The following is a 12,376-nucleotide window of genomic DNA, read 5'->3' as shown; positions in this document are numbered from 1 at the left end:
TTGGTTGGGTGTCTGCCTTTGGCTTGGGTCATGATCCCTGGGTCCTGAGATCAACCCCTGCCTCAGGCTCCTTGCTCAGCAGAGATTCTGCTTCTCCTTCTCCCTCTGTGCTCCCTCTCTCTCTCTCTCAAATAAATAAATAAAATCTTAAAAAAAAAAACATACACACACAATGAGATACCACCTCACACCAGTCAGAATGGCTAAAATCAACAAGTTAGGAAATGATAGATGTTGGCAAGGATGTGAAGAAAAGGGAACTCTCCTAACCTGTTGGTTGGGATGCAAACTAGTGCAGCCATTCTGGAAAACAATATGGAGATTCCTCAAAAAGTTGAAAATAGAGCTACCCTATGACCCAGCAATTGCACTATTGGGTATGTACCACAGAGATATGAATGTAGTGATGCAAAGGGGCACCCGCACCCCAGTGTTTATAGCAGCAATGTCCACAATAGCCAAACTATGGAAAGACCCCATAGGCCCATCAACAGATGAATGAACAAAGAAGATGTGTAAACACACACACACACACACACACACACACACACACAATGGAATATTACTCAGCCACCAAAAAAGAAATCTTGCCCTTTGCAATGATGTGGATGGAACGAGAAGGTATTATGCTAAGCGAAATAAGTCAGTCAGAGAAAGACAATTATATGACTTCACTATATATATGGCATTTAAGAAACAAAATGGAGGATCATAGGGGAAGGGAGGGAAAAATAAAACAAGATGAATTCAGAGAGGGAGACAAACCATAAGATAAACAAACTGAGGTTTGCTGGAGGGGAGGGGCTGGGGGATGTGGTAACTGGGTGATGGACCATGTGATGTAATGAGCACTGTGTTTATATACAACTTATGAATCGCTGAACTCTACCTCCAAAACTAATAATACATTGTATGTTAGTTTAAATAAAAATTTAAAATATCCAATCATATTTCTCCCCTGCCTAAAAGTCAGTTACCTACCACTCTATTCTCTGTCTCTACCCTTCTTACTATTCCCTATCATGTATTATAAGTTCCAGCCACACTACATTACTTAATATTTCCTGAACATGCCATTCTTCTGGCTTGAATATCTGTCCCTTCTTTTCCCAGGTGAGCTTCTGCCATCCTTTAAGATCCAGCTTATATGTTACTTTTTAAAAGAAGCTTATGACTTCTCTAGAGGGTGAAAGTAATTTCTTTTCTTCTATTTGTCTTCTCTCATTACCCTACTACAGCCCTTTCAAATTGTAGCTATATTTGAGATCCTGGAAGGTAGGATCTATGTCTTATTCATCTTTCCTTGCTTTCCCAATGCCTAGCACATGTTTGTGAATGAAAGAACCCATATGGAATATGGAGAAAGAACCCATCATAAGTATGAGTGCTAATAACGAACTTGCAATAGCTTTAACTTCTTAAACACAGTCTCCTTCCCAAGGGAAAATGAGAAATTTCTCAACTGTATTCCATTTGAAACAATTGAGTATGAGCATAGTCTGGAAAGAAATGTGCTTTACATCCTCTTTATGAGTCACCATAAAAAGAGATTATCAGTCTTCTTGACATATCAGCAGGCTCTTAAAGAAGAGTGATTCAGTGCACCATGTGTACATTCAGTACCTTGGATTGTCACTACTCATTGCATTTCTTACTCCTTTGCTCTTGAGAGACATTGTAACCCCAACACCTGGCACAGTTTCTGGCACAGTAAATGTTTATTGAAAGAATATATGAATAAATAAGATTTATAAATTAATTTTCTCCTCTCTTCTCTTGGATAATTTAAACCCTCCCTTTAAAAATGTTTGAGGTGCCACTCACTTTTTAAAGCCTTTTCTAGGGGTACCTGGGTGGCTCAGTCATTAAGACACCTTCAGCTCAGGTCATAATCGCAGGGTCCTGGGATGGAGCACCGCATCAGGCTCCTTGCTCAGTGGAAGCTTGCTTCTCCATCTCCCACTCCCGCTGCTTGTCTTCCCTCTCTCTCTGTTGAATAAATAAATAAAAACTTTTAAAAAATTTTTAAATTAAGCCTTTTCTAATCATCCACTTATAATTTTATCCTTCTCTGTATTCATGTAGCACATATTATTTAAACATTTTACTTTTATTTTTTAAGCAATCTCTACACCCAGTGTGGGGTTCAAACTCACAACCCCAAGATCAAGAGTTGAGCCAGCTATGTGTCCCAGTAGCATATATCATTTAAACTATTCTATCTTGCATTTTTATCTATTTTTAAGTGCATATATTCTTTCTTTCCAGCTAGATTGTAAAATCCTTGAGAGCAGGAGCTATGTGTACTGTTGGATCCTAGAGTAGATTCTTAAATCTAGTAGGATTTTTTTGCTGTAAATTGTTGTTGATGTTCCCCCAGGGTCACATAGTGTCTTGTCCTCTAAAAAGACTGCAAAACTCTGAAGATAACCATAGAATGAGACTACCTCACACTTGTTAGGATAGCTATTATAAAAACAAAGCAAAATGAAAAACAGAAAAGAACAAGTGTTAGCAAGGATGTGGAGAAATTGGAACCTTTGTGCACTATTGGTGGGAATGTAAAATGGTACAGCTGCTATATATATATCTGTTCTTCAAAACAGTATGGTGGGTCCTCAAAAAATTAGAATCACCATATGGTCTAATAATTCTGCTTCTGTTTACGTACCCAAAAGAGTCGAAAGGGGAATCTTAAAGAAATTTCAAACACCCACGTTTACAGCAGCATTATTCATAGTAGCCAAGAGTGGAAGCAACTCAGTGTGTGTTGGTAGATAGATGGAAAAGCAAAATGTGGCATATACATCCAATGGAATATTATTGGGTCTTAAAAAGGAAGGCAATTATGACACATATTACAACATAGATTGCAACTTTGAGGGCATTATGCTAAATGAAATAAATCAGTCACAAAGGGATGAATAGTGCATACTTCCATTTATATGAGGTACCTAGAGTAGTCACTCTCCTAGAAACAGAAAGTAGAATGATGTTTGGACCTGGGGCAAGAATGGGGAGTTGTTGTTTAATGGGGGCAGAGTTTCAGTTTTGCAAGATGAAGAGAGTTCTGGAGATTGGTTGCACAAGGATGTGAAGGTACTTAAGTGAACTGTACACTTAAAAATGATTAAAATTGTGAACTTTATGTTATTAAAAAATACAAGCACTGATCAGGGAGTCAAAAGACCAAGATTAATCTCAGTTGGTCCCCAATGACCAGTGAATCATGTGCAAGTCATTTTTTTCACTTGTGTCTTGATTTCTTCATCTTTAAACAATATAAGAGAGATGCTTGGCTTCTGGGTTTATGTGAGGGCCCAACAGAAACAAAACCAAAACCAAAAGCAAGTCAACAACTCAAGATAATTTTTTCAGTAGTAGTTTTTCCAGTATTCCAGTGTCCCTGGTCTCTTTAATATTCATCACAAGTTTCACATCCTATTTCATAACAAAATATTCCTAAAGATGCCTCAGCAATAGCCTCTTACCACTTGAAAGGATATGTATGCTGAACTCTTACAATTTGGGCTGCTCACCTTATAATTTAGTTCCAGGAACACAGCAAATAAACAGCCTTTATGAGGACTATTGAAGACCTAAGATGCTAGTTACTAATGTGGTTTAGCATTAATTGTAGAAATACAAGCTCAGGATTTTCGTGTGAGCATAAGAAAGCTGGTCCCAAATTAGGAAGGTATGAGGGTAAATCTGCTGAGTGTCTAAGAAGCGTCAGGCTCTATAATAGTTGTGTTACATGCAAGATCTCATTTAATGTTCACAACAGCCTTGTCTGGTTAATAATATTATACTCATTTTATAAACACGGAAAATGAAGCTCAGAGAGGTTAAGTCACTTACCCAAATCACACAAGGAATGACAAATATGGATCAGATCTGTATGACTGAAGGCCATACTCTTTGTACTCTGTTAACACTGCCTCTCAAAATATATTTGACTATGCCTATTAGTGATATAGTTAACAATAGATGTTACATGTTCTGTATTTGTACATTTATGTCAAGTATCTTTGTTAGTTGTTATAAGATAGGTTGTGTAGGGATAATCATCACCACTTTACAGATGATGAAGCAGTCAAAAAAGTTAACTTACCTAACATAAACCAATCAATAAGTGACTATAACAGCACTTGAAAATAGGTTCTACAATTCTCAGATGCATGCTTTTCTACATCCGCCTCATGAGCATGGAATTTTCTTTCTGATTTGTCTGGTTCTGATATTTTTTATAGAAGCAAAAGACAGAGCATTTTGAAAGCCTGGCAATTCTTGTTATATATGGACAAATTAAATACATGTGTTCATCCCTCTTCTCTTCCCAAAATCACTAAAATGACAGTGAGTTAATATTTTAGAAGTTATTAGCCCACAAGGACAAAGAGAATAAGAAAGACAATAGCAGATGAGGGGTATTAACAAATTTTTGAAAGATGGAAAGCTGAGCTGAGAAAACTGGATTCCAAATGTTTGAGAGGCATATACTAATGAAAGGCAAGCTGTCTTATATTGCAGAACACTGGAATTGGAAGAAGCAAATATGACAGCAGCAGAGATATCTGAGGGGCTGAAAAAAGGGGGATTGGTTAAAAATTTGTGTAAGAAGTTAAATTACCAGGGCCTTTCCTCATCCTGCTCAGTTAAGCAACTACTGTTTTATTTCTTTGGCAGAACCTAGGAGTTTATTCTGTTTAAAAAAAAATTTTGAACTAGAGATGCTCCAGACTGAAATACTAGGCACAGCTAAACATTATAGTTGGGGAGGTTGGAATAAGAGGATACCACACTGGAAACAGTTCAGATGAATGTCTACCTGCTGAATGATGAAACTTGCCAGGTCTTCTCAATCTATTTCACTCTAGGAATGCTGACAGCAAGGCTTATATTTTCTAGGCAGGAGAACAGAGATGTAATTTTGGGAGAAACTTAACACTGAATAACCCCAGAAGGAAGATCTATAGATACTGTTACTTAACAAAACAAATGGGTCCCCACCTTATCATCCTACAATAAAGCCTACCAACTGACAAACTCTTTCTGTTAACACAGACCTTCCAAATACTTCTGTAGTGACTCATTCTTAGATATGAAGGGACACCAAAGGACCACCAGGTAGTTGAGATAAACTTCACCAAGAAAGACAGCATCAGATAGAAATGGAAGAGAAAAGGAGAAACTCAGAGAATAGCAGAGACAATATAGAGATCAGAGGAATATATTTTAAAAGACAGTAAGAATCCTCTGAGAGATAATTATAAGATACTGCATCCATAAAGCAAAGACAAGATGCTCCAAAAAGGGAACAATTAGAAGATAACAGCTCTGGGAAATTAAAAATATAATAACAAAAGTAAATAATTCAAAGTAGTATTAATATGTAAAATTGAGGAATCTCCTGGAAAAGAGAACAAAAAGAAATGGAAAATTAGAGAGAAAAGATCATTAAAAGATAAATTCATAAGGTCCAACATGAGGCTAATAGGATTCTAGAAACAGAAAAGAAATGGAGGGAAGGAAATTATCAAAGAAATTATAAGAAAATCTCTAATAACTGAAGGACATGAGTGTCCAGATTGGTAGAACCTGCTGAATGCCCAACATAATGTAGGAAAAAAAACAAAAAACAAAAAACCAAAGCTACTATGGCACATCATCATGAAATTTCTAAACACAAGAGATAAAAAGAAGATCAAAAAATCTTGGTGACAGATAAGGAGAGATCAGGGAAAGGGGAATGAATTACTTATAAAAGAGTAGGTAATAAAGTTGCATATATTTCAACATTAATGCTGGGTGCTAGAAGACAGTGAAACCGTGCTTTCAAAATTCTGAGAGAAAATTATTTTCAACCTAGAATTCTATGCTAAATCATATAATCAAGTGTGAGACAATTAAAGATATTTTCAGGCATGTGAGGATCAAAAATTTACTACCTATCTCCTCCCAGCTTTTCCTGGAATACTCCTGGAGGATATACACTACTGAAATAAGAAAGACAAATCTAGAAGTTTTAAGAAATGGGATTAACCTACAAAAGAGAGGAAATCCCAACATGACAGTTATACAGCAGAGAGAGGGAGGAATAGCCTAGACTGAAGGATGGAATGCTCCAGTGGACTGTTTCCAGCAAAACTGGTGGAGTGTATCTGACACATTCGATGGTGTTGCAAATAGTTTCAGCATTTTACCATCCCTGAAAGAATTAGTGATAATAATAATAGAAAATTTGGCAAACAAAAAACTGATTTATTAATTTCAAAAAGAACAAAAGTCGTATAAGAACGGCACCTGGGTGGCTCAGTCTGTTGAGTGATTGAATATTCGACTCTCCATTTCGGCTCAGGTCACAATCTTGGAGTCTTCTAATGGAGCCTGCATGCCTGCATCGGGCTCCATGCTCAGCAGGGAGTGTGTTGGAGATTCTCTCCCTCCCCCTCTACATCTCCCCCCACCCAATAAATAAATAAATCTTTTTTTAAAAGGTTGTATAAGAAAGTAAATGTAATCATAATAGAACTAATTGACCCAGAAGTAAAACACACTTATAATAAGGTTAATGTGGAACATTGATTTAATTTAAAATACTGAGATATAATACTGTTGGGAGGCTGGAGGGAAGAAAAGTATAAGATGTTGGATCTTTATTTTTTATAATAAATATAATATATTAATGTTATATTATAAATATAATAAAAATTTAAAAATTTACAAAACAAAAATAGTATAAATATTTTATTTGGGAAAATTATGGTAAATGTGAAAATTTTGGTAAATATGAAAAGAAGCAAGTAAAAGACTGGTAGGGTGTCTCTGCCTTTGAGGAAGCTACTGCCTTTTTTTCCCAAGACTGTGTGTGTGTGTGTGTGTGTTTGTGTGTTTGTGTCTTGCTTTGTTTTGTTATGAGTCTTGTAGTTGCACATGATTTTTTTAAACCACATAACTTTTAAAGTGTTTACATGTATTACCTTGATAAACATTTAAAATATCAAAAAGAGAGAGAAAAGAGGGAAGAAAGAAAAGAAAAGATTTAGTGTCTGTCTGGACCTGTTACATAAAATGACAAAGTCCTGGAGGAATACTGGAAAAAGAACAACCCCCGATATTTGAAAAGAATAAAACCCTATTTTTGCCACTTTCATTGAGGTATCACATTTAATTTGGGTTGTCACAGATGCTACTCTCCCCCAAAACAAGAGAAATAAGGTGGAATGGTAGAGCATTGCTATCTTCTGAGTTCTTATCAGCATTACTGGCTGGTTTTTTTTTTTTTTTAATTATGAATTCAATGAATATCATAGATCTTCTGGAATCTCAAAAAGATGTTATCACAAGATTAATGTCATGATACTGTGTTATATATGGAATTAGGAGATCTACATTTACATCCCCTTTTTATGAGTTATTGGCTACATAATTGTTTCTTCACCTCCTCTCCTGTTTCTTCTGCTTACTCTGCAAACTGAATTGCAATGAATGATGTTCCAAAAAGAACTGCTTCGTGCCAAGTTCCTCTAATACTAAACATGCTCTAGTGTACTGATTAGGGATTATTCAGTCTCTTCTATTAAACTGTAAGAACTTCAAAAGTAATACCACAGTTGGCCCTTTATCAATGCAGAGGGTTAGGGGTGCTGACTCCCTATGTAGTCAGTCAGACTATACATAGTCCCTATGTATAACTTTTGACTCCCCAAGCTTAACTACTAATAGCCTACTGTTGACTGGAAGCCTTAACAATAATATAAACAGTTGATTAACACATATTTTGTATGTTATACGTGTTACGTACTGTAGACTTACAAAGTAAGTATAAAGTAAGCAGAGAAAAGAAAATCCTAAGGAAGAAAAAAATGCATTTATTGTATTATACTGTATTACTGTTCTTTTTTAGAGAGGGAGAGAGAAGGGTGGAGCAGAGGAAGAGAATCTTTTTTTTTTTTCTTAATTGCCTCTCTGCCTGCTTGTGATCGCTCTCTCTGTCAAATAAAAAATAAAACCTTAAAAAAATACAGTATAGGGGTGCTTGGGTGGCTCAGTTGGTTAAGCATCTGATTCTTGATTTTGGCTCACGTCATGATCTCAGGGTTGTGAGATCAAGTCCTGCACTGGGCTCCATGGTGGGCTTAGAGTCCACTTAAGATTCTCTCTTCAAAGGTTAGTTGACCATAGAGTTGAGGGAGTCCAGAGACCAAAGAGTTGAGGGAGTCCAGAAATAGACCTGCAACTCTATGGTCAACTAATTTTGGAAGAGAGAGAGTCTTAAGTGGACTCTAAGCCCATCATGTAGCCCAGTGCAAGACTTGATCTCACAACCCTGAGGTAATGACCTGAGCCAAAATCAAGAGTCAGATGCTTAACCAACTGAGCCACCCAAACACCCCTATACCGTATTTTTAAAAAAGATTTTACTTATTTATTTGACAGAGAGATAGAGAGATCACAAGCAGGCAGAGAGGCAGGCAGAGAGAGAGGGGGAAGCAGGCCCCCGCTGAGCAGAGAGCACGATGCAGGGCTCCATCCCAGGACTCTGGAATCATGACCTGATCAGAAGGCAGAGTCTTAACCCTCTGAGCCACCAGGTGCCCCAATATATTGTATTTTTAAAAAGATTTTATTACTTTATTTGACAGAGAGAGACAGTGAGAAAGGGAACACAAGCAGGGGAGCAGCAGAGGGAGAGGTAGAAGCAGGTTTCCCACGGAGCAGGGAGCCCAATGTGGGGCTTGATCCCAGGACCCTGGGATCATGACCTGAGCCAAAGGTAGATGCCCAGCAACTGAGCCACCCAGGCACCTGTATTTTTTGATACTATAGTTTATGTTGTCTGTTTACAAGATGAGTTTCCTACATCAATATTATCTTACATGATATAAAACACTGAAGATGTTATGCTTATTAGTAACACTAGACATCCAAATGAAGAAGTGATATGAAAAAGAAGTTCATTATTGATTACAGGTATAATGATTGATGCTCATTGATAATGAAGAAGCAGCAGTATGATTTCTTCATGGCAACCTAGCCCATAATCTAATGAATAAATTGTTATATAGTTTGTTTTTTTTTTTTTTTAGAAAGAGAGAGAGAGACAATGTGCATGCACATGGGTGTCGATAGGGGAGGAGAAAGTGAAGAGGGAGAGAGAATCTTAAGCAGTCTCCATGCCCAATGTGGAACTGAGATGGGGCTCAGTCACACGATCCTGAGATCATGACCTATCATGACCAGAGTTGGATGCTTAACCTACTGAGCCACCCCGGCGCCCCATAAATTGTTATACATTTTTTATGGCATTTGGAATTACAGTCATATTCATAATAAGGTATTAGAAACATTGTTACATTAAAAAAAAAACTTACCTGGCATGATAGGCTAACACACAATTATGAGCAAGAGAAGCATATACTGTTTGGTAATATAATTTTTGGAATGCAAAGTTATAATATAGTAAGAAAACAAACACATTATTAATTTTATATTAAATATCACTTACTTCATGCCTATGTAAGGATTGGCTATCCACTTCCATACAAATCTTGCACATGATGACCTATACGATGAATAGTAGGCAATAATGATGATGACACAAAAACATCTCATACAGGGATGCCTGGGTGGCTCAGTTACAGTTAAGTGTCTGCCTTCAGCTCTGGTCATGATTCCAGGATCCTGGAATTGAGTTCTATATCAGGCAGGGAGCCTGCTTCTCCCTCTGCCTACTATTCCCCCTGATCTCCCTGCTTGTGTGTGTGCTCTCTCTCTCTCTCTCTGACAAATAAATAAACAAAATATTTTTTAAAACCATCTCATACAGTTCTTACCTACAGTTATTATATATTCACACAAAGACACATACATACATACCAGATAAGTTTATTAACTGTACAGCATGATGATTATTTACTATTTATTAAGTGGAAGTGGATCATCATAAAGGTCTTCATCCTCATTGTCTTTATGTTGAATAGGCTGAGGAGGAGAAGGACAAGGAGGAACTGGTCTTGCTGTGTCACAGGTGGCAGAAGTTGAAGTGGTGGAGATAGAAGGGGAGGCAGGAGAAGCAGGCACACTTGGTTTAACTTTACAGAAATACATCGTAATTTCTGTCTGATGTTTTTACTTTTTCATTTCTCTAAAAAATGTTTCTATATGGTACCAATTCTTCTTTCACTGTATGTTTAGTTTCAGTGCCCTATTGTAGAAGGGACCATGTCATAAAAGAAGTTAAAAGCAGTCATGAATACTGCTGTATTGTCTAATGTCAATTCGGTTTTTGGCACTGCTTTTTCTATGTCTTCTTCCTCATTGTCTGGTACTGGTACAGAAACACTCAGCTCCATCAAGTTGTCTTCTATTAATTCCTCTGGGATGGTGCCTATTAGCTCTTGAATTTCTCCAAGATTCATTTCTTAAAACCCTTCACCTTCCATCTTTTTTGCCATATCTACGACCTCTTTCATGATTTCCTTGATTGGCTCTGTCGTAAATCCTGTCAAGTCATGCACAATATCTAGACACAGTTTTCACAGGAATTTATTGTTTGGGGCCTTAATGACTTTCTTGGCTTTTTCTATAACAGCAGTGGCATCTTCAATGGTGTAATTCTTCCAGAATATGTTCTCTTTATTGGGGTTCTCTTTCAAAGTGTTGTCAATTCTTTCCATAGAGTATTGTGTTAAATGAGCCATGAAAGTCTTTATGACTCCCTGATTTAGAGGCTTAATTAGAGATGTTGTGTTTAGGAGCAAGTGGAATACTTCAGGGCCTCTGGTGTTGAACTCATAGAGTTCTGGGTGGCCAAGGGTTGTTACTGTTCAATTTCAAAAGAACCTTAAAAGGCAGTCCCTTACTAGCAACGTTCTTCCTGACTTTAGGGACAAAGTATTAATGGAACCAATCCAGAAAAAGTGTTCTCATTGTCCAGGCCTTCTTCTTGTATAACCAGAAGACCGATAGCTGTTATCTCTTCCCTTCAAGGACTGGGAAGTAGCAGCTATATAGATAGTTGTAAACCCAACTGTATTTTTTTACAAAACAGCAGAATTAACCTATCCCTTCCTGCCTTACATACTGGTGCTCACTTCTTTTCCTTACTAATAAATGTCCTTTCTGGTATTTTTTTTTCCAGGATAGGGCACTTTAATCTTTATTAAAAACCTGATCAGGCAGATATCCTTTGTCCTCGGTGATTTTCTTAATGGCATCTGGGAACTTCTCTGCTGCCTCTTGGTCAGCAGAAGCTGCTTCTCCTATTATCTGGACACTTTTTGAGCTATACGTCTTTCTAAAATTATCAAACCATCCTTTGTTGACATTGAATTCTCCAGGTTTAGCTCCTTCAGCTTCCTTTTACTTTAAGTTGTCATGTAATGACTTTGGTTTTTCTCGAAGCAGAGTCTATAGTTATGCCTTTCTTATAGCAATCCTGTACCCACAAAAGCTGCATTTTCAATAAAAGGTGAAAAGATATTTTGTGGGGCACCTGGGTGGCTTAGTTGGTTAAGCAGCCAACTCTTTGTTTTGGCTCAGGTCATGATCTCTTGGTTGTGGGATTGAACCCTGAGTCAGGCTCTGCAATCTATTTGGAGTCTGCTTCAGATTCTTTCTCCCTATCTCTCCAACTCATGCCCTCTTTCTCTCTCAAATAAATAAATAAATAAAATCTTAAAAAAAAATTTTTTTGCAAGAAGTGCAAGACTTCCATGCCTGCTGGAATAGCTGCAGCAATGGCTTCACAAATTTCCTTTTCTTTTTTTTACAGTGGTCTGTATACTGAATTCATTTATCTTGAAATGGTGATAACTGCAGCTGTAGACCCCAGTCTATGGCATATATCAAACAATTTAACTTTTTCTTATAATATCATGACTTTGGTTCTTGGGAGCATTTCCCACATCATTAGTGGCACTTTGTATGGGTCCTTTAGTGTTACTCCAGGTTTATGATATTGCACCAAACACAATGAAAAATACATAAGAACTGTGGGAGATCACTTTTTATTTACTAGAGAGGTGAACTGCGCATGCAGAGTTGATTAGCATCATCAGATATTTTAAGTTGCTGCTTCCAACACTTGAGCTCACTGAAATATCAATAGGAGGTAGCTACAAAGCTATTGTAGCAGGACAGTATGTACTACAGCTAATTTTATGCTATTATGATTTAATACTGCAGCTTTATGTCTGCTAACATTTGTTGACTGTGGATGGCATACATGTACGGTCTGTAAGTGTACCTAAGTTTTGATAAATTTTAACTTTTTATAATAGATTTTTGTATGTTTATGGTAGTAAATGATAAAGTAGACTAATAACTGCATATATTTTATGCATTCATGACATACCTAACTTTTTAATTT

This window comes from Neovison vison, chromosome 8, assembly GCF_020171115.1.
Source record: "Neovison vison isolate M4711 chromosome 8, ASM_NN_V1, whole genome shotgun sequence".
NCBI lineage: Eukaryota > Metazoa > Chordata > Mammalia > Carnivora > Mustelidae > Neogale > Neogale vison.
The sequence above is the reverse complement of the archived record's forward strand: the minus strand, read 5'-3'. Positions refer to the sequence as shown.